This window comes from Pinus tabuliformis, chromosome X (genome assembly GCF_031772625.1).
Source record: "Pinus tabuliformis cultivar Carrire ecotype Pingquan chromosome X, CPIR1, whole genome shotgun sequence".
Classification (NCBI taxonomy): domain Eukaryota; kingdom Viridiplantae; phylum Streptophyta; class Pinopsida; order Pinales; family Pinaceae; genus Pinus; species Pinus tabuliformis.
The window spans coordinates 1,009,770,749-1,009,795,734 of NC_142308.1; the positions used below are offsets into that span (position 1 = coordinate 1,009,770,749).

The 24,986-nt window shown below is 31.5% G+C and overlaps 1 pseudogene; it reads left to right on the plus strand.

Annotated features, from left to right (window-relative positions):
* Positions 1-872: 872 nt before the first annotated feature.
* LOC149143174 (phospholipase A1-Igamma1, chloroplastic pseudogene) lies at positions 873-2,111 on the plus strand (annotated as a pseudogene).
* Positions 2,112-24,986: the final 22,875 nt, after the last annotated feature.

Consider the following 24,986-nt stretch of genomic DNA (forward strand, 5'->3'; position numbering starts at 1 on the left):
TAAAATTATGGAAGTGTATTAAATATTATGGTAGAGGAATATTAAGTAGTCATTGATGAAAAGAGATTGATTAGGACAAATATGAAATACTATACAATAAAAAAAAAACCGATCAATCTTGCCCGTTGAATCTCATGTTGTTGCCATCTAACATATGCTTAATATTTAAGAAGATTTATTTGCTCACCGTAAAGTCGGACCAATCATATGGTCACCGCCAGAATCTCCATATCTCCCTCAAAAATACGTGGCGAAGGATACAAGACAAAAATACGTGATGAAGGTTCATGAATTAGGCGAGGTGCACCACAGCCGTGATGAGTCAGGGAAGTCAGGCACATGGTAAAATACATAAATATATCGAGTACTCGGAAACAAATGGCGTAGTCTATGGTTTGGAGGGTATTCTGACCTATTTACCAATTACGTGGGAGAGTGATGGCCATCAGGGAACGTCGACAGGTGGGAAGAAATTTTGAATGACACATATTCGTGATTGAACCATTTATGGTGAAAAGTTCAACAAGTTCAAGCAAAACGTTTTCGGTCAATGTTCAGCAGTAGGGTGAGATTTTTCATCCTGATGCGACCATTTCAAATTTAACATAGTCAAATTCATGCAGTCTACCCTGCTTGCTGCTGCAAATGAATTTCCTATGTCATATCGATACACAAGGTATTCCACTTTGATCTGCCTTATATAATGGTATTTGGTGCATCGCAATAAGCATATTGAGATTTGGGTTGCAGATAATTGAAAATCTCGCTTACAGCTATTGTTAAAATCGTTAACCTGCCCGTTCTCTTGAAACCCTAGAAAATCAGAAATGATGTTTCGAATCCTACATCACCTGTGTTCAATACTACGAAGGATGAGGATTCTCCCTTCATCCTCGACAACTTCGAGCTGCCCTCTTTTGCAGGAAGATTTGACGAATCCCACCAGATACGAAAATATAGCACATGCGGATATGTGGAAAGATATTCAAGGAGAGAACTACTGGAAGGGGTTACTAGATCCCATGAATCCTGTTTTGCAAAAGGAGATACTAAGATATGGTGATTTTGCAGAGTTATGCTATGATGCATTTGATATTAAACTTTCCACCAATGACTTAGGTGGGTGTAAGTACAGCCTTGATAAATTGTTTGAGAGTTGTGAAAGGGCTCGTCACTCCTGTAGTGCCGGGTATGAAGTGACCAAGTATTTGTATGCAGAAACTGATGCACTGGGGAGGCCGATAGACCAATCTGTTTGGATTGGCTTTATTGCAGTTTCCACAGATACTGAAGAGATACGAAGGCTAGGTCGCCGGGATATTGTAGTAGCGTGGAGAGGAACTGAAACACGCCAAGAATGGATGCAGGATGCCAGAGATATTTTAGTTCGTGCTCGATTATCTTTTAGTCGTTTCAAGCATAAGGTTGTCAAACCCGGATTTCCAACTACTGCTCCTTTGAAGAACAAAGGCCTGGGACACCGATTATCCAGTACAGCTAGTTTAACCGATAAGGGTGTCCGAGTAGAGAAAGGATTTTTAAGCTGCTATATCTCTAAAGGAGAGGATTCAAGATGTGCCAGAGACACTGTTATTTCTGAAATTCTACGCCTGGTGGATAAATTCAAGGATGAAAGTTTGAGCGTAACTTTGACCGGACACAGCTTGGGAGCTGCCCTTGCAACGTTAAGTTCATATGACATCAAAAAATTTCTCAACTCAAAATTTCCGGCACTGCCTATACCTGTGACTGCCTTTGCATTCGCAAGTCCGCGCGTAGGGAATAGAGCATTTGCCCTGCGAATGGAGGAGCTAGGAGTGAAAGTGTTGCGGTTGGTGAATAAGAGGGATGTTGTTCCCAAAGTTCCTGGATTTGTTTTCAACGAGAATTCATGGCGATGGTTAACAAAATTGTTGGATTGGCTTCCCTGGACTTATTTTCACGCGGGTGTACCAATTATTTTCGACAACGATGACATCCGCAATCTTGATCCTGCTTACGCCCACAGTTTAACGGTTTATCTTCATCTGATTGAAGGCTATGTCGGAGAGGGTAGACCTTTCAAATCTTCAGGGCGGAGACGGCCTGCTCCAGTTGTTGCGCTCTATTAATTGGAAACGATGGCCTTCCCCTTAATTATTAGTGGCAGCGCCAGTACGAAGGCTATCATCAAGATCAGATTGCTAAATGTGGACATGAAAATGAAAATGTCAGATGACTGACAGAAGTCTGAATCAGAACTTTTGCTGCTATTTTGTTTTAGTTTTCCGTGATTTATTATAACCTGACCTCCTTGTGAGTAAATCAGGGGATGGGGACGAAAAATTTTGGTACCCGATAAAACTAGTTAGTTTACTATGTAAAAATTAAACACCTCCTCTATTTTTCTGATAGCTTTTGGAAGAGACCCAATGCTTATCTAACATACTTGTTAAGAATGTCGATTGCATCATAGATTTAGACATGTTGAGGAACATCATTGTTGATTTATTATTCTTCTCATTTTGATTTATTTATATCAGTTTAATACAAGCTTGCTACACCAGATGGATGTTGGATGTCTTCAAATTGTTGTGATCATTTTCTTTAGGTTATCATATGGCAGTATACCCTGAACGTTCAAAGCAATTTTGCCCAGTTTGGGTTCTTTAATCTTTATCTTGACTTCGGGGATATTTTCTTGGACGATATTTAGAGCAATGAACAGAACGTTAACATCAAAGAGTTTGAAGTAAATGACCTTCCGCGCGTGCGTAAAAGTCCTCACGAAAGGAGATATTTTGAACCGGGGAAAAGTAATCAAAATTTTAAAAGAAATTAAAACATAATTATAAATTAATTAATTATGAAACTGGTAAAATTGGTATCATTAAAGCAGATATAAATAAAGAAATTAGAAAATATTTATTTTATTGAGTTCAAAAGTTTATTGTATATTTTAATTAATTATGAAACTGGTAAAATTGGTATCATTAAAGCAGATATAAATAAAGAAATTAGAAAATATTTATTTTATTCAGTTTAAAAGTTTATTTTATATTTTATAATTTAGTGTGTAAAAGTGTTTTTCTATCATCAAATTTCAAAATTAAAAAAAAATCAAAATCTAAAAATTGTATTTTTCTCTCTTCATATTAAATTTATATTTAAAATAGATTTATACTTATATTTAAAATAGACTTATACTAATTTACTAAAATTATTTTATTATACAATTCAACTAACCTAAATATATATAGATTTACGAATATACTTTATAAAAAATTAAGTAAACTTTATAATAGCTTTGTGAATATATTATGAATCATAAGCTATTTTTAAAATCCCTATTAAAAAAAAAAACATATTCATCCGTATAATTACAATAATTCTTATGATTTAGTATCATGTTCGTATACGGTTTATATATTTGTTTAATATGGATCTCCCGCATACATGTATCTCACGTAGTATTTTTTACTAAATAGACAAATGATTTTCCTCTTTCTTAAAGAATAAGAACACATATCAACGTTGAAACTTTATGTATGCCAGATTAAGGCTATAAATATTAAAATATTTAATAAGGAAAAACTGTTATATAATTAATAGTTTAAAATTTATTAAATTATTTAATATTTAATATAAAATAATTAACAAACTGTATAATGGATGATGAGTATGGTTTTCACAGTTTTCGGAGATCAACTTTGATTTATCAAATTTTATTGATGGGATGAAACTTGTGTTTGTTTTAATGTCGCTTCATTTTTCAGTGAATAATAACTATGAATTAGTAGGTGATAAAATTAAATTTTAATATTTAAAAAATAAATATATTATACAGATAACTTTGTTCTAAATTATATTCATATATAGAAATTATAGGAATATACGAAAAAATATATTCTACATATTACATAAAGGAGTTCTATTTTAATATTTAGTAAAAACTATGTTCTAAAATCAATTTCAAAGTCTCCATCGTGCGATGGTGGTGGCAACATTAAAGCTTGTGATGGGTTAGCTAGAACCTTAGAATAGCTTGTCTTGGGTTGTGTGAAACATGAGATTTTTAGGGGGACTCAATAGAGTTGAGTTGGGTAGTGGTTACAAAGTAGTAGCTAAAAGTTACCAAATATATCAAATATTTGACTAAGGATGTGTAATGAATAGTAGTTTGGGTTAGATAAATAAAGTAAAACGTTGAATTATGATTTTGATAAGCATGCGTTACATTAGAGAAATGCAAGTGCGATACATTAATTGAAAATGTTGTTTTCTTCAAAATGTATGAGCTCCCTCAAGTATAATTATACTCGTATAAAATGTTTGTTATATATATATATATATATAGATATAGATAGATATATATAGATATATATAGATATATAAAAAATATAATATACTCTTTATAAACTTTTATGTTATTTTTCATTCTCTAGTACTTTTTCTAGATTATCATTCGTAATTAAAACAATAAGAAATAGTTCTCATAAATCTTTACCTGATTTTTCTTCATATATTACTTCTACATTATCCTCTCATTAAAAAAAATAAAAAAATATTCTTAAACAAATGATTATGAATTAAGAAAAATGACAACTAATTTCAACTTTTATAAATGGAGAATAAAAAATAAAGCAACCACCCATTCAATCAATTTTGGAAATAATTTATCTCTCCTACAATAATACTAAATTATTCATAGTTTATGGCAACTTCTCATCCTTTTCCATTGTTTATTTGTAAGACTTTTAAAAACATTATTTCAAAGTTAGTTAGATAAATATATAATTAAGTATCATTTTTAAACATGATACAGTAACCTTGAGATAAACATATTTTTCTTCAACAATTGTTATATACTTTCGTAATAATGCAAAGTATTATTTATACCATTTTTTAAGAACCATTTTATATAGCTTATTAATTTTTAGAATATAAAATAAATTCTAATTATAAATAAACATGTAAAAATTTAATATGTAAATATATAATTGGTAAGGTGTTAGTTTTTAATAGATATTTAAATATAATTATTGATTAAGTAAAATTATAAAGATTATAATGACAATATAAAACAAATATTTCAAATCTCATATTTCTAAAAGAATGTAGGGATGAAAAGCTCATTCCAAATTTCGCCAAATGTAACCATCCCCTTAAACGTGGTCGGAACATTTATGTCTTCAATAATCTCAGTAAAACCCTCATCAAGCATGAAATCAAATTTACCAGAGTCCAATTAATTAAAATTTCTGAAAAACTTCTGAGATTGCATCTTGTGCTAGCATCAGCTCTTCGTTTTGATCTCTGGCAAAACTTAGATGCCTTCACCTTCGCCAAAGCTGAAAGGAGTTTTAATTATAACCTAGCAAAGAAATCCAGAAAACTTCAAAACCTAAGAAACGTTGACTTCAACTTTAATTCTACATCTCAAACGCTGAATATAGGCCATGAATATGACTACACTCACCAGCACAACACTAACCAGCATCATGATGCCACCATCACGCAGTTGGACAGCTTCAAAAACACCCTGACAGCGCAGTCTGATGGTAATTTCGTAAGGGAGGGCAGCGACTATAATACTCCCATCACACAAGGCGCCCTTTCCAGCAATAACAACACGCAGACCAACATTATGGACAGCCGGAAAGACACCCTGACTGCGCAATCTGTTTGTAATATCGTAGGGGAAGGCAGCGACCATACCACCCCCATCATACAGGACGTTCTTTCCACAAACAGCACGCAGAAAGTATGTAGTAAACGCACCTTCTCGCAAGTGGACAGCCAGACAGCGCAGGCTAGAGTCGATGAAGATACCCTCATGCAATTAAACAGCCAGTCAGCGCAAGGGATATCCAACGGTGCAAAAGAAAATGCGCAGAAACCCATCAGACATCATGCTCTCACCGATACTCAGGTTATTTATAAGCAGATAAATAGCAAAACGCAGGTTGAAGACACTCTCACGCAATTAATCAGACAGACAGCGCAAGGGATAACTAAAGTTGCAGAAGTCAGTACGCAGAAAGATACAGTTATCAACCTCTCAAATCTGGCATTAGATGACAATTTGAAAGCGCTGCTAGAAAAAGGCCTCAATTTTGCTTTATCTCCAGCAAAAATACCTGTGAATGATATCATCAGTAACATTGAGGTCATCATCAGAAACACAGATCAAAATGTTGCAGAAGAAATAAGACAAGACGTCGCCAGAATTCTCAGAAATGCCAAACCTCCTCCCAGCAACATCTCCAAAGAAGAATCCATAGCTTTAAAAAACATCAAGAAAAACAAAGACATCATAATTTTAAAAGCAGACAAAGGAAATGCCACTGTTATTATGGATAGGACAGATTATGATAATAAGATGGAAGAACACCTTAACAAAAGTGGCTGCTATAGAATCCTTAACAAGGACCCCAGCAACAAAATTCTCCGCTTAGTTAGTAACAAAATCAAAAACTCCTCTCTAGATTCTACTATTAAGAACAGGTTAATACCCAATAGTGCCATCATCCCGAGAATTTATGGTGTTCCCAAAATCCATAAAACTGGAATTCCTCTGAGACCCATTGTGAACACCATAGGATCACCCACTTACTGGTTAGCAAAATACCTTGCAAGCAAGCTTAGACCTTTATCAGGTAACACTCCCTCTTATATCAAAGATTCTGCTTCTTTCATAGAATGGATTAAAAACCTGGAAATTAGTGACAATGATCTCCTAGTTAGCTTTGACGTAGTGTCTCTCTACACTATGATTCCTGTAGATAAAGCCATAGATGTTTTGAAGAATATTACAGACCATGAAACTGTAGATCTAGTAGACATTTGCCTTAAATCTTCATACTTCAGCTTCAAAGGTAAAATCTATGAGCAAACTCATGGAGTTGCCATGGGTTCTCCTTTATCTCCACTGATTGCCAATTTATACATGGAACATTTTGAACAAATGGCCCTTAAATCTTTCCCCTTTACCCCTGATGAATGGAAAAGATATGTAGATGATATTTTCGCTAAATGGAGACATGGTTTAGATAAACTTAATGAATTCCTATCCCACTTAAACAGCCTCTCAGAACACATTAAATTCACTATTGAGATTGAAAAAGACAACCAGCTCCCCTTCCTTGATGTCCTCCTTACCAAGAAAAATGGCAAACTAAGCCACCAGGTCTTCAGAAAACAAACTCACACTGACAAATATCTTCACTCAAATTCCCACCACCATCCGAAGCAAAAAGTAGGTGTCATTAAAACCCTAGCTACCAGAGCTTCAAGAATCTCTGACCCTGAACATTTAGAAGAAGAACTTAACCATCTCTACAAGGTCTTTATCAACAATGGCTATCAAAAAAACATTATCCAAAAAATAATCAAAAAATCCACAACCAATAACCAAAAAAGAAAAACTCTAGAAAACCCTAGAATCTCCTTACCCTATATTAAAGGAACCACAGACAAAATCGCCAGAATCCTCAACAAGCATAACATTATGGTTGCCTTCACACCCCCTAACACCATCAAAAACATGCTAGATTCTGCCAAGGACCTAATAGACCCAAAAAATCACAAAGGAGTATACTCGGTTCCTTGTTCATGTGGAAAAATATATGTCGGTGAAACAGGGGGATCCTTTGGCATTAGGCTAAAAGAGCATATTAATGACATTTCAAGAAATAGGTCAGAAAAATCTGGTCTAGCTGAGCATGCTTGTTCCTCCTCACACTATATTTGCATGGAACAAGCAAAATTAATTCACAAGGAATACCATTATTTAAAAACAACAGTGAAGGAAGCAATTGAAATCGAAAAATCCTCCAATAACATGAATAGAGACGATGGACTAAAGTTAAGTAACACCTGGAAACCCCTATTAAATAAAATAAAAAAGCAATAAACAAAGATTTACACACATTCATTAATTAAATAAAATAAAAATAAATAAATAAGCAAATATCAACATTAAGAAATAAGCCAAATTATTTAATTAATTAAATTGATAAATATAACCTATCATAGCTAACTCCCTATCTAATCCTTCAAATAAAATTTAATCACATAATAAATTAGTTAACATAAAATTGCAAACCTAATCTTTAAAATTATATACATTCCTATAAAACAATTAACATATTGTGAGGATCTTAAACAAGTAATATAAATTTCAAAAAAATAATAATAATAAATAAATAAACAAATAAATAAATATTATTAATAATTAAAATAAATAAATAAAGGAAGGAAAAAAATAAATAAATAAAATAAAATAAAATAAAATAATAATAATAATAATAATAATAATAATAAATAAGTTAATAAAATTAGAATAATAAGAAAATATTTATATAAATAAACCATTATAATATAAAATTAAAAACTAAATAAAGATATAATAAATAATAAAATAAATACTTATTTAAATAAATAAATTAAATAATTATTAATTAATTTATCATTTGTAAGCTGACTACAGATGAAGTCATCAGAATTATTTTTTAAATAACTATTAATAAGCTCTGTAACTTCACGCTCTCTCTTCTCAAATACAGATCTCATTGCCCTGATGATCGACTCACTAAGCTAGTCTGAAACGTTGGTTTCAAAACTGTTCACAGGTTTTTCCACAAAATTCAAAAAAAAAAACAACATGTTATACACTTCGATCTTAGTTTTCAAAAAAAATATAAATATGCACCTCCACCTTATAATTCAAACCCTCATGTTGAAAAAACCTTCCTTATCTGGGAATACATCTTAGTAAAGTGCTCGACATTTTTTTCAAAAAGTGTAAAGAGTGAATAATAACAGCTTTCACTTTATAATCCAAACCCTTATGTTTAAACATCCTTCCCTATTTTGAAATACCCCTCAATGGAGAGTTGGAAATTAAAGGCCAAAGGCAATTTAAAAACTTGTGATACCTTGAAACTTTTGACAAGAACACTAGATTTTAGATTATTTATAGTGGATGCTTTTTTTTTAATTGTTATGCGATAACGATATATTTATATTTATTTTGATGAGTTTAAAGGAAAAAAAAACAAGATAATTGTTGTAGTTAATTTCTTATGTAAATATTTTATTAAAAAAATGTTATATATATTTTTCAATTTATGTATCTTTTGCGGTTTAGTTTAGTTGGTTGAGTTCTTATTTGTAAAGTATTTTGTTATAGGGAAGTGGGGTTAATTCTCCTTGACATTTTTGGTTGCTCTACTTATTTGGCTAGCAAGATATGGTCTTCGATGCACCTAGTTTTCCATATATATATATATATATATATATATATATATATATGAAAAAATTGTCAACAATTTAAATATGATTATATCAAGTTCAAGCTAAAAATAGTAAATATAAATAAAAAAAATTAATTTAAGATTTCAAATAAATAAATTAATAATCTTAAAGAAAGCATTAAAAACTAATTTATCTTTGGTGGTGATACTAGCCTCTCATTATTGTAAAAAACTAAAATCCCTCATTCTCCCAACTAAAATTACACACTTGTAAAGAAACCTACATGAACTAAAAACCCTCTAAAATCTAAAATTGTTCACCCCTAAAGAATCCTACCTTATGAAAATGAGCATTTTAAGAAAATCCATTTAAAACTAGCTAACATATCAATCCTTCAACCTAAAATAAAATTATGATATTCTACAAATGCATAGAAAATACTTGCAACAAATTGAACCATACAAATTAGGGATAAATGATTAACTATATATATATATAAAACATCTTGGGAAAGAGACTTATATTTGATATGCTCATCTAAATGGAATTTATATTTCTATAAAAATGCGTAATGATTCAAAATATGTTAAAACTTGAATGATAAATAATACCATCAAGAACCATTTGAATGTGAATAACAGACTTTAAAAAAAACTAAAAGATATAAGTAGATATCAAGAATTGTTTCATGTGAAAAAGGAGAAGAGAGTGAGATTAACCATTAACATTAATAACATTATTGATGCATTAATGTGTGTATGGTTAATAGGCCGTCATATGTAAGAAGGTAAATCCAATTGATGAATTAATGTGTGTGGAGCTAATAGGTCCTCAGATAAAAGAGAGAGAAAGTGCCAATGAATTTATGGATTTTAGAAAAATTCAAAAAAATGGATGCTTTCTTATTTCTTAGACTTATCAAATTACAGTTTTTAAAGATTTTATGGACATATTAAATTGATTTATATTTATTATTTAGTTTTATAATTATCAATTTCAATTACATTTATCTATGTTTATGTTTATGTTATGTGAAACAAATATTTATTTTATACTTGTGAATTTGAAATATATATGTTGTTAGTTAGATGAATGGAATAGGAGAATAGGAAAGTATCTCTTCTTCCAACCAAAGAAATGAAAAGGATTAAAAGTATTATTGACAAGGATTAAACCTTTTGTTTTTAACATATATAACTTTTACTTAAAGCTACATATCTTTTTACAAGTTTATAATATTTTTATTGTAATTTTAAATACTTACCTTAAAATCTCTAATTTTAGCCAAAATTTCAATCCTAGTTATCTTTATACATTGATGGAAAAATAAAAAAAAATTCTATACCATTTTTCTATACAATTTTAATCTCTATCTTACATTTCATCCATGAAAACTCTCCTTTAACATTTTGAAATGTGAACATTACTGCATCAAGTTAAAAAACAAAATTCTAACACTCCTGAATAATCTAATTATATATTATTTATGTAATTTATATATATGAATATACATATTTTTAATCTATTCATAAATATATTTCTAATTAAATACTAATTATAAAAATTCATTTATTCTATTATATTAAATTTGTTTCCAAATTTTACATTAAAATTTTTTAAATTTTATATTATTATATTCATTTCAAATTTCAAAACTACTTAAAGAGAATAAATTCATAAACAATGTTACCTGCCAATATTTCCATTTAAATACACATATTCTTAAACTAAATCATTCGCATTGATAAACATCGTAATGTGTTAAAGTAATGAAATAGATTGGTTAAAATACAATAATATGTTTAATTTTAAAATAAATTTTCAAATCTTTAAATATGATATTATAATTTTTTCAATAAATATAAATTTCAATACTAAACCATTATAAATTACTTTCATTAATATGAAATTATCGCTTAATAAAAAATTAATAAGAATTATCCCTTAACAATAAATTAATTATTTATCAAAACTTTACTGTTAAATGATATAATTCCATACCAAAAAACACTGTTTAATATAATTTAGGATTAAACAGTAAACACAAATACAATCGTACTAGCGTTATGAAGAGGAAAACACTTTATTAAATATACCTGTTAAGCAGGCCCATGCGTAAACGATACTTAACCATTTAGCATGCCCACAAGTCATTAATACCTAATCAACAACTGTGACTGAATAATATTATCCGATTTGATGAGTTCACGGAAAATAGATTTATTATGTGTTACGGCTAATTTTAAAAAATTGAGACTGGTAATATAACCATTATTTCTCTGCTTTTTAAATATTTTTTTATATTAGATTTAATGGTGATAGATAATGAGAGTTATGTAATGATGAAATTATTTTTGGGTTATTTGAGATAAAAATAAACTGTTTGAAAATATTTTGGAAAAAACATTAGAGTTTAGAAGATTTCTTGTTAGTTTAGAGAAAGTTGTGGTGGTCATGTCCATATGATGGACCTTTCCCAAAGATTTTCTTCAAAATCTTTAGGAGAAAAATAAAATAAATTAAATTAATATAATGGGGACGAAAAATTAATTGTTATGCTAATTAATTAGCTCCAAACAAATACTAAGTAAGGTGGAATAAAACACTGCGGGAGAGAAAAATGAACTTTAGAGAAAAGAAAACATATTTATCAAAGAAACTAAAACAAAAGAGCCTAAGCAAAAAGTTGACAAATCTGCAGGAAAGTGCTACAAATAGACAAGAAAGAAAATCTATAAAATAAACCACTCAGGGATCAATGAGGTTGTGGATTCCGATGGCAAGAAATCGTAAAGTGGGGAAGCACCGTAAGATACAGTTCCTGAGGAACGTGCTTAGTTCCTGAGCAATTTTCGAACTAGAATTCTGGTTAGGATTATGCTTTCTACGTTAAACTGCATTTTAAATTTGAGGGTCTATTTGCACTAGTGAAAGGATAAATTATATAGTTTCTCATAAAATAATGATTTATGTAGTATGTGTTGTGTATGGTTATGTAACCATTAGATGCAATCGTATAAGTAGGTAGATCGTCATTTTAAAAATATTATGAAACCTTCAACTGAGTACATGCAAGATCAAGAGTATGGTGTAAACATTATATGAGTAGGTACTGAATTATTGAAGAAATGTTAACAAATTAGTTTTCAGTAACAGAGAGATGTAGCTCGGTAGACAAAATCCACATTGTTCATGATAATCTAGGATTAAGCTCAAGTCGGGTCATTTTTTGGTTAGAAGGAGACTACTTTTACACCATCCTAAGACAAGGAAGGAATAAATGTAGGAATTAAATCTTGGAGAGTGTCCCAGTACCGCCATATTATACCAGAGGAGAAGGTAATACCTTACTAGAGATAGATTTTTAATGGTTGGGGTCGGTATTAGATGAAGATGCAAAATTGAGCAAGTTTTAAATAAATTAATTAAATTAAATTAAAGCCATAGAATGAAATGAAAAACTGGTTGTTACTACCGTAACGATAGAGTTGAATATAAGTAGTAAGCATCTTTAACATATGAAAATCAACGTAGATATATTTTCATCCAATAAGAGAAAGGACACATTAAATAAACATTTTAGGCTTCCAAAACATAGGAAAATTTAATAAACATGATGCATCCATATTTTCTTAAGGAACTATATAATGTTAGTAGCACTGGTAGTTCAAAAGACACACATTAACGAGTCGTATTTGGATGCAAACATTCAACTAAATACAAAATAATGGTGCATATTAAAAATGGAGCTGAAATCAGATAAAAGTAGGTTTTTAATTTAGTCTTATATAATAAAGAAAAGTATCCCATGGCTATATTTTTAAACGAATTTCGATTAAAGAAATAAATCTACGAAGAATTATCCTAGCAATGTAATGAAAAAAAAAATGTGTAGCTTATGACATCTAGTGAAAAGGAAAAGTATTGACATTATTATTAAAAAAAAAAAAAAAGGAATTTCACAAATCATGTAACTCAAACGCAATCCCAAAGATATGAATAAATACAATACCAATGAGAATCTTTGGGGCATACTGAAATACACCACCTATACCATATTGGTGATACAAACATTAACATTCATTAGACGAATTTTTAGGTCTAAAATAGGCCTCCTAAGAAGAATATACAACACAAATAAAATTTATAAGAACTAATAGGATTCAAGATGATTATGTCAACCATGGGATGATTCAACATTTTTGGAATAAAAAAGTTAAAAAATTAAAAAAATAATAAAATAATAAAACTACTTTTTAAACTTTTATTTTTAAGTTATCTTCCTAATATTTTACTCAAATTTCGAGCGTGATTACTCATTGGATGAAAAATTTAATTCCTCATCCAAGGAGTGCCCTGTTGCATATTTTTGATGAACCTTGTTAGATGAAAAATGAGAAATATATGAAAAAACGTGATTGCAATCACTAGGTAATTTATTTCTCATTTTTTGTGTAGGAGGGACACTGAAAGTATGCAACATGGTACTTCTTGGATGAGTAATCAAATTCTACATCCAACAAGTGTTTCCGCTTGAAATTTGAGCAAACTCATACGGAGATAAGTTGAAATACGAGTTGAAAACATATTTTTTTGTTTTTTCGCTTTAAAATTTGATAATGTAATCTAATATTATTTTATTATTTCCACTATTATTTTATCATTTCCTTGGGAGGCCTATTTTAGACCTCAAAACTACCCTAATGAAATGTATTGAAGTTTAAATACATAGACAAGGGAACTTGAGGGTGATTCTCAACCTTTTATGTCATCATTATGACAAAATTCTCTCAGCAAGCATATCTCTCCAATAGAGGGGGGGTTGAAAGGAAATCCTCTCAATACTAGGAGCGGAGAAAAACACATCAAACACATTCCCTTGTGCCTTTGAGAATACCATCTAGGAGCTAAAAAGTGATGATACCACTAACTTTTACCAATGTAAAATAAAATTAGAGATGGACGACTCGTTCCCTAATTACTCAGGACTCTTCCACTAAACCCCAATGTGTGCCTACTTGTAGAGGTCATTCATGAAGGATATCAGCCCTAGTGCATTAAGGGTAAGAGCGATTAGGGTCAATCAATGAAATGAGTTATGAATAAATATAATTTGAGTACCTGTAACGATGACAAGTCCTGGTGGTTTTCCCTACATAATACCAAAAGTTCCAACAACATCAAAAGGAGTGACATGGGTTGCCAATTCCATCTAGGGATTTCGGAAAATTTCATTCTAGTATACTAAGAAGGAAATGAGAAAAAAAACAGAAGGAAAAGTCCCATGTATAAACAGAGACCTCGCAGAGACCAAATTTTCTTTAGTAAACCTTTAGGTAAAAAAGGAAGGAATCCTTATAAAAGTACCTGTATTCTCACCCTGACAAAACTCCTCTCTAGAAAAAACAATCTCGCCCTACATGGAAAATCATTTGGGATAGTTAGAGCTCACGGAGGCAGCAAAGAGTAAAGGAAAAAAAACTAATGTAGAAATTAATAACCATGAAAAAAAATGCACATCAAAGTAGAACAAAATTTGAAATTTCGAGGAGAGAAAGTGGGGAGGTATTCTGAATAACTTGATGTATTCCTCACAGAAGAAAGGAAACTGGCCTTATCACGGTGAATATGGAAATACTTTGGAGTGACTTGGAAGAAATAGAGCCATTACAAACTAATATACAAAAAATTTGTGTTACACATAAGTAGTTTAACTCTATAGCTTAATGTACGAGTATCATTCAGAGATTGAGCGTAGATTTGAGAAGGGAATGAAAGATGATAAGAATAGACAATTGTTAGGGTACCAACACCTCTCATGGGGGCACTATGATGGTTTTACATCACCTCACGAGTGAAAAAAAAACTCCAAATGAGAGGTATTTTATTTTGAGGCATTATATTAGGGTTTATTAGAAGGATGACCATTGTTGGATGGTTGACAATATCCCCATCATTTGTATATATTTTTAGGACTCACAACCATGTGATGCCCACATGGGCTGGGATGACGTGGCCAATTTCCATTCACACCCACAACCCCATGATTGTTGCCTCCCAACTGTTGAATATGATTAGAATTCAATAAAAAGAGGGATGGGGGTTTCGAATAATTGAAAATAACAACCACAATATATATGAATATATATAAATAAACCATCACACAAGATTCTGTTACCTTTTCAATTGGGGAAACATAATATATTATGCACCTATATATCTTACTCTTAAATGGGATGCACTAGAGATAAGAAGTTAGTGTATTACACGAATGACGTAAAGTCTTAGTGTATGTATTAATGAAATGTGTAAGGAAATTACCTCACAAGTATAGTAAGCTAAGATGTGGTAGTCCTCATAGGACTCAATGACAATGTAGAATGGAATTAGTAATGGTTGCCCTAGTAGGATCCTTAGAAAGTCAAATTCCCCTAGCAGCATACCCATGTATGGGAATGTCTATCCAAAAAGAAATTAAATACACATTCTGTAACATCCCTGGTCAAAATTCGATGTAATAAAGTTAATAATGGAAATATAATAACCAAGGTCATGGAACATGTATTCAAAGATTACTTTTGCGAAAACATCCTAGTGTGGTGTTTATCTAGTTTATTATGGCTAATGAAATTGGCAAAGGTAAATGAAAAGGTTTTGGGAATGCATGAGGCATTAATTGGCATTTTATTTATGAAAATAATGGAAATTAGGAGAAACCAAAGGCAAAAAGTCATAGGTTGCATGTGAGGAGGAAAATGAAGGAAAATAATGGAAAATTTAAGAAAATGTAGGCCTCGTTAATAAAAAGGCTTCTGAGGATCAATGGGTACCTTTTTTGTCAGTGCAGTTTTGGAACTCTCTCTCTATTCTATCTCTCACACACTCTTCGACACTTAGAGTTTTCTTGGAGCACTCTATCATTGGATCAAGGAAATCAAAGGAAGGGTAAAGAAGGAAAAGGGAAGCAAGGATCAAGAAAGGAAGTGCAGGATCAAGAATCTACAATGGGATTACTTGTAGGTATCAATTTTTGTGTGTGATTTCCTTGTTAGGTTTGGCATGCATGGTACATGCATGTGTCTATTTGGTTCTCTTACTATCATTGGCATGGGTTGTTCAAGGTGTGACAATGTTCCTCAACCTTGCCTTTCCATTTATGGATAGCGATAATGTGATGGGTTCTCTTGTATTTGGTTGAATTGGATTATCGAATGGTATCAGAATTGATTGAGGTGGTACCTAAAAGAAAGAACACAAGGCCTAAGAATTCTTGGACTGGAGAACATGGGATTGCAGTAAACATGGAATTTATGTTCCTTGGTGGACCTAGGAATCCTCGGCCGTAAATGGAGAGATATACGGTAAAGCCTAGAAGTGTGTGCCTTCAATCAGACCTAGGAATCCTTCACCGGTGAATGGTGGAATATGCGGTAAATCTTGGAGGTGGAGTCTCGATTAGTCCTAAGAATCCTAAATTGTTGTATGGTGGGATATACGGTAAAGCCTAGAGGCTATGAGATGGGAAAATTCCTCACGGTGTAGGTGGAGAAATTCGGTGGCATCGATGTGTATTTAGGGCTTAGTGATCCAGTGGAGATTGCGGTAAAGCCTGAGGAAAGATGGATTGGTTGGTTTTGAGTCCTACATTCATGCTTAGAATATGGCATGGGGGTGAATGGTTGGAAAAAATATTTGGTTCAGCCAATATATGGTTGGGTCCTTCGTGGAAGTCCTGTACCTTGTTGGACTTTTAATTCATTAATAATAACTTCTTCATCTTGGTATTTCATGTGTAAATATACTAGTTCATATGTGATTCTTTTGTCTATTATATCCTTGTTATTTCTATTGGTTATGAGTATGTTTTATCACAGACTTGATGTATGGGTTTCATCAATTTTTCAATTTGAAAATGAACGTACAATGAATATATGAACTAATATATGATAATGCAACTATTGTAATAAGGAAAAATTGGTTCCTTAGAAATATCAGATAAGAATGAGACCCCTATGCTTAGATCTATTGTTATGACCTATAGTTTGCATATTTGTGACATGTTTGACGAAATTCCTATCATGGATATTAGGTGTCACATGAGGTACTTGTACTAATGATAGCATTAGTAGCCTTATTCTATTTTTATTTCTCAGTGCTAAATGTTCTATGAAGTTATGGGAAGTGGCCTCAGTACTAGCCCTAAAAAAGTGGCACAAAATTTAGGGACACTAGCTCAAAACTAGCTCAAAAAGTTAACAACCACTAGCATGCCTTGCTATGGGAGAAATGGGAAGGAGTTAGTTGCATGCATGGTTTTTCATGGGAGTAGTTAGGGGTCCAGATTAGTTAAATGTCAATTTTTCTAAGGCATTGGTCACTTGGAATGGTTGGTTCGCTTCTGAAGGTTCTGTAGCATGTGTTGAAGGTCAGATTGGTTTGGTTTTATCAGCTCCACTTCCTTAACTATGCATGGGGATTTGAATCACATTACAATAACCTCTTGTCACATGTTTATCCTAGCACACCGGTTAACTTGGGTAAATGTGGGAGGGCAATGTTACAAATTGGTATTAGAGCATGGTTCACCCCTTAAACTAGATGGGTGGTGTGTGTTCGACATGCATACATATTGGTTGCATTTGTGTTCTTCATGGTTGTTGTATATGTACTTATTGTGTATGCATAGTGGTGGTCATAGTTGCAATGGTATCACCACGTGAAAGTGGATGATGTGTTGATGGATTTGATCATCATGAGTGTATGTTGGTTATGTATTGTTTATGCATACATTGAAATGGTTGTAGTTTTCATGCATAAGGTCATGGTATGTATTTGGTATGATAACGCATTGATAACTTGATAGTGGTTAAACTAATGTTATATCCTTATGTGATTATGATTATACATGTATCATGTTAATCTGGTTGATATTGCAGATGAGATATCCTCTTGTAAACTATACTGTGGTATAGTGATTATGTTATATTTTGGTTTAAGCTAACATGGTATACTTGTAGGAAGAAGATCAAAGATGACTAGCAGGATGGTAGACTACAATTCACGAGAGTCTCCTTATGGATCATATGAGCAGTGTGTTGTTGGGAAATCTTCTAACTTAGCAGAATAAAGGTGATGCTGCAGTATGGTTGTAGTGTTTTACATGTGGTAAGGAGAATTTTAAGAGGGATTTTCTACAAAATCAGGGTGGCAAGCATCAAATTTTTGATGCACAACAAGTGAACATAGTTGGGGATGTTAGGAAGACAATTCCATGAATTTATGCAATGCTGGATAACAAGGAGGAATATCACCAAGAAATTGTTATTGAGATGTACCGTAAGCTTTTTGATCAAGTTGTTTCCATTTTGATTAAACTTGGATCTAATTATAGTTGTGTTAGCCCTGACCTGGTAGATAAGTACAATTTTAAATAAAGAAATGTGTTGAAGACCAAAATTTTCGTTTTTTGACCTTCCCTAAACTCCATTCACTCCCTACTCTTCCTTTTTTACCATAATAATCTCAATAAGTTGTTAGCTTGCAAGGTTATTGGAAAAATCAGGTAATCTTGTTTTATTTATAGTTTCATTGTTTCCTTATTATTTGGTTTCATATTTTCACAAGCTACTGAATTGCATCAATTCTGCAACTTACTTGAAGGATCTATAGGTTTCGAAACATTAGGTGAAGAACCAAATGTATGGACATGTAGCTGAAAATGGGCATCATGATATCCAACTATCTTCATGATCCATTAAGTTGATAAGGGTGTCGTAAGAGCAGGTCAACATCGAAGTCAACCTAGTGGAAAAGGAGCCAAAGATGAATTCGGTGAGCGAGGATATCGATGATAAGGATGAAGTTGATATTTTTCCTCTTGATTCGCTTCTTTGATAGAAAATCATGAGGAATCTCTATTTCATGATATCTTATGTTATATTTAGAATTTTTGTCAAGTAAGATAGGCATAAAGGTATCTAAACATTTTATTTGAGGCTACAAAACCTACCTCCCGACATGGCAATGACATACCAGTTATTATTTTGAAAACACTCTTTGCATTTATAAGATCAATCTTGATTATTCCTCTTTGTGTTGCATTGATGCGTGTTTAATCTCTAATTGATCTCTACTTACCTACAACACACAGGACGACCCCCTCTAAGCTGTAAGGTCTCATTTTATTTTTTGTTTATATTTTTGTTTTGTATCTTAATTTCTATAACATTATATTATCACAGCTAATCATTCAGTTTTGACTTTCAATGAATGCTTATGACAATGAGAACAGAGTTTATGATAGAGTTTGTTGAATATTTCTTTCATAGATTTAATAATTTTGTTGAGTCAAGGATGAAGAAAATAAATAAAAAAGATCTATTATGCACATGTAAATTTTGATCAATTAGAAGTATAATTTCTTTCAACGCTTTATCGAAGTGATTTAGATTTGCTAGTGTGATATTTAATTATGCATTTAATATTTAGGTTCATTTTTGTCAAGTGAGAATAAGATCTAGATATTCTGGTGTGATATTTATTTATGGAATTTTAAATTAGTTTTCTCTTCTGCAAGTGTAAAGAGAATTTGGATTTGATTTTTTCATTTACTTTTGCACTTTAATTCAATTTTATAAATGTCAGTGTGTTATTTTCTTTTCTTCCAAGAGTGAAAATTTCTTAGCTGAAGCATGTGCATGAAAACATCCTAATTCAATTTAAAAATTTACTTACATAATAAAAAATCCTAGCACAGGTGTTGCACATACACTTCATTATCATACAATCACTGGCTGATAATTTATGTATTAATTTAAAATCAATTAAATTATTAAACATTTTGGCACCATTTTTGGGGAAGTGTATATAGTATTCAATTTTTTTTAAGAATATTGTCATTAAAAAAATGATAAAAACATATTTATGCATAGGAAAAGAGATTCTATGGGTTGATCTATAAGGAGAGGTAGGAGGTCCATTCCAACATCACCACTAACCCCACCATGATTTCCTCGTGTAACACCTTTCGCCGAAACTCATATTCCATTATTTGTAGGTATACTTAGTCTTCCTGAGGTATAAAGATCTAAAATCCAACCAAAATATTCACCCACTTCTTCTATTGAAGTTGTAGTATATGAACCTACATTCCTAATAGAAGGAGTAATACTTCTATATTCAATTGGAGAACCAAATATAGTTCAAGAACGTCAAGTCCCTAATGAAGGAGAAGAAGAAGCAGAAGAAACTTATTTTATTCCACTAATAGAAGAACCAGAAGAGGATATAGAAAATTCAATTAAAGAACCCTAGATTAGCTATAAATAATCTAGAATTGTAGGGGAAGGATAAGGAGAAGTACATAATCTCAATGGTTACTTTAGGATTGGAGGTTGAAGAGGTAATAAAGGAGGAGGTAGAGGTGGAGGTAGAGGAGGAGGTGGAGGAAGAGGTGGTAGGATAACCATAACATTTTAGGTTTCCCATATTATATGAAGATACCACAGTTACAATGAATAATATCCCACCGTCCATCCTCCCTAATTTCCATGGAATAAGACATGAGGATCCTCATTTTTTTTTTTTTTGAGTTTGAAGTCTTGTGTAGATCTTATGACTACTTGTTTGATTCTCAAAAATTGAAATTGTTTCCAGCCACTCTTAAAGAGAAAGCACTTAAATGGTTTATGGGATTAAGAACACATACCATAAGAACACGGGAAGAAATGAACAATGCACCCTCAAAAAAATACAAAGACTATTTTATGCCTCATAGCCTTGAAGATGAAGTATTTAAAATGATGAAAAAATAGGATGAAAATGTTGAGTATTTCATTGAAACATTTTCTTATAATGTTAAAAGGGCTCAAATGCATAATCTAGATGAAGAAACTCTAAAATCTCTTTTGCTAAAAGCCATTAGAGATGAGTGGGTAGATATTCTCAATTAAATGGGAAAAGAAGATGTTTCTCAGTTATCATTTAGAGAAATTTGTGAATTATGTGTACACATTTCAAGAGGAAAGGCTAGAACTAGGAAAAATCCAAGAGACCCTGTTATGTCTAGGATTAATAAATTTGCAGTTGGGACAATAAGTAGAGAAGAAATAAGCAATTTTCTTGACAACTTCAAGAAAACTATCTTAGGGAGTATTAGTGAAAAAATAGATACTCTTAAGGTTCAAAACAAGTAAAAATCTAAAAATGCTGCATTATCAATTTTTTGTCCTAAATGAAAAAAGAAGCATGCTCTAAGAGAATGTCCTCTTAATAGTGGAGAAATATGTGCTACCTGTGAAGAAAGTCATATCACAAAGGAATTCCCTTCAACTCATGGACTTAAAGAAGTATTATAAAATGAAGTTGAAGCTAGCCAAGCTGAGTCACTCTATTTTACTCATAAAAGACCATGGCCACCACAACAATAGAATATGGTACAGGGTATTAATGCTCAATACCAATAATTTGTACAACCTCAAAATAATTGGAATACTCTAATGACTTGGAAAAATTGATCACCCCAAAATTCATTATGGAAACAAGGTTGGCAGTATCCTCGTAGGAATCCTCAGTATAATAAATTTAAATTGTGATTTATTCCATATAAACCTCTATATTATCCTTATCAACCAAACACTTTTCCACAAATTCAAAATCAAACTCATCCTTCTAATCAACCACTTCACTTACCATCCACATCATACCCCAAAAAACCAATCAACTACCTGCTCAACCATTTCCAAATCTGAATAATAGAAATTGACAACTTGTGTACAATATAGAAGGTCATAATTTCCAAGCTTGCATGATAGTTCCATTAGATCTAAACAATGTCCAACTTAGATATAGTAGAGTTTTGCAAAATATGTTACCATCCATTGTTATTCATGAATCTTGAGGGGATGAACTACTTGAAAAAGAAACATATATTAATCAAGAATAAATTCCTCAGAAAGAGAGCACCCCTATACATGATACCTCAATAAACTCAACTCCCATTGCAGAACAACCTTCTGTTTCAGTTTAAAATCCACCCTTTCCTAAAAGGCTAAAGATTGCAAAGGAATAGAAAATCAAATTATGTTGCCTGAATATGATATGTTAGATGAATTGAAGAATGTTTGCATCAAAATTCCTTTGTTACAAACTATAAGGGAAATACATATATTTGGAAACACAATCAGGGAGTTAAACATTAAAAAGCTAGGAAGAAGAAGAAAAGAAGCTAAAAAATTTCAATTAGTTCGAAAAAATGCATATATTATGATCAGAAAACCAACAGTTCAAAAATATCAAAATCCAAGTAGTCCCATTGTAAAACCACACATAAATGGTGTTGATATTCCAAACACATTGATTGATTTAGGAGAAGCTATCAATATCATGAGTAAACAAAATATGGATCAATTAAAACTTTCTAATCTTCAATACACACCAACATTACTACAGTTAGCATATATATCTTTATAAAACCAGATGGTGCATTGGAAGATGTATCTACCCCCTTAGATTCTTGTGAATATCCTATTGATTTTATTATTTAGCTACCAAGAATAATTTAGGAGGACATCCATTGATTCTAGGTAGACCATGGTTAGCTACAGCTGAGGCTTTTATAATTTGTAGTTTTGGTGATATGCTTATCTATTATGGAATATCTACTAAGAAATCCGCACTATATCCTCTTGCAAAAATAACAATAGAAGTAGAAACTGAACTTTGGATAGATGATGGTAATGAAGATTTTGACATTAGGGGAATTTTTAGGTCTAAAATGTGCCTCCTAAGGAAATTATAAAATAATAGTGTAAATGACAAAATAATACTAGATTACACCATCAAATTTTAGAGGGAAAAACTAAAAAAATATCTTTTCAACTCATATTTTCAATTTATCTCCTTACGGGCTTACTCAAATTTCCAGTGGAAACACTCGTTGGATACAAAATTTTATTCCTCATTTAAGGAGTACCCACTTTGAATACTTTCGTGGACCCTACTACGTGAAATATGGGAAATAGATGAAAAATGTGATTGCAATCACGTTTTTCCTTATATTTCTCCATTTTCATGTAGGAGGGTCCATCGAAAGTATGAAACATGGGTACGTCTTGGATGAGGAATTAATTTTTTCATCGAACGAGTACTCCCGCTAGAAATTTGAGTAAAAGATTAGGAAGATAAGTTGAAAATACGAGTTGAAAAGGTAGTTTTATTATTTTATTCTTTTCTAATCTTTTTACATTTTTACTCCAAAAATGGTGAATCATCCTCCATGGTTGACATCATCAACTTGAATCCTGTTGGTTGTTATAAAGTTTATTTGGGTTGTATATTTTTCTGAGAAGACCCATTTTAGACATCAAAATTCCCCTATTGTATACAACCAATTTTTTCTACTTCGCAAATAGGTGAAGAAGATCAAATCCTAAATCTAATTAATAATAATGATTCTTTTTCATATTGTGAACAAGATTAAATTTTCAAGAAAAATACAATGTTTAATATCTATAATCACATGAAATGGCTTACATTCCATTGAAAAATTTGGCAATTATTTAATAACAATCTTTCGAGGGAAAATTTGAACATTAATGATAATTTGGAAGTCCAAAAAGAAAGAATTGATAAAAATTTTACAAGAAAATTCCTCTGCTTATGCATGGGAATATACTTATATGAAAGGAATTGATTCTAACACTTCTATGCATCATATCTATATTGAAGAAAATGTGAGACCAGTTTCACAGCCCCAAATTAGGATGAATCCAATGTTAAGAGAAATTGTTAAAGCGGATTTACAAAAACTGTTAAATGTGAATGTCATTTACCCAATATCAAATAGTCAGTGGGTCTCACCATTAGTGATTTCTCCAAAGCAAAATGGAAAATGGAAAATGGAGAGTATGCATTAATTATAGCAAATTGAATAAGGATACCTTAAAATATCATTCTTCGCTTCCCTTTATATATCAAGTCCTTGATACATTGGCAGGGAAAAGATATTGTTCATTCTTAAATGGTTTTAGTGGATATAACCAAGTCCAACTAGCTCCAGAATATCAAGATAAAACAACTTTTACCTATCCATGGGGAACCTATGCTTACTAGATACTTCCTTTTGGATTATGTAATGCACCTACAACATTTGAAAGGAAGTTCTAGGCATTTTTTATGATTTAATTCATGATTGTGTGGAAATTTACATGGATGATTTTACGCTCTATGGTAATTATTTTGAGGAAGCTCTTGAAAAGTTAGAAAAAGTTCTCATTAGATTTAAAGAAATAAATATCTCAATAAGACATGAAATTGTTTTATGTTCTTCACTGAGGGAATTGTTTTAGGCCATCACACCTTAGGAGATGGAATTAAAGTCGTTTCATCTAAAGTATAAGCTATTTCCAAATTAACAGTTCATGTTTATCAAAGAGATGTTAGAACTTTTCTTGGGTTTACTGGTTATCATGGAAGATTCATAAAAAAAAATTCACAAAGATAGCCTCTCCACTTTTCAAATTACTTACAAAATATTGTGAATTCATTTGGAATTCTGATTGCCAAAAATATTTTGAAACATTGAAAGAAAATGTTTCTGAAGCACCTATCTTAAGATGACAAAATTAGAGTCATCCTTTCAATATTTCAACTGATGCTTTAGATACAAATTTGTGAGTTGTATTGGGATAGAAAGATTTGACTCATTCTACCATTATTTACACAAGTAAAAATTTGACTCCTACAGAGTT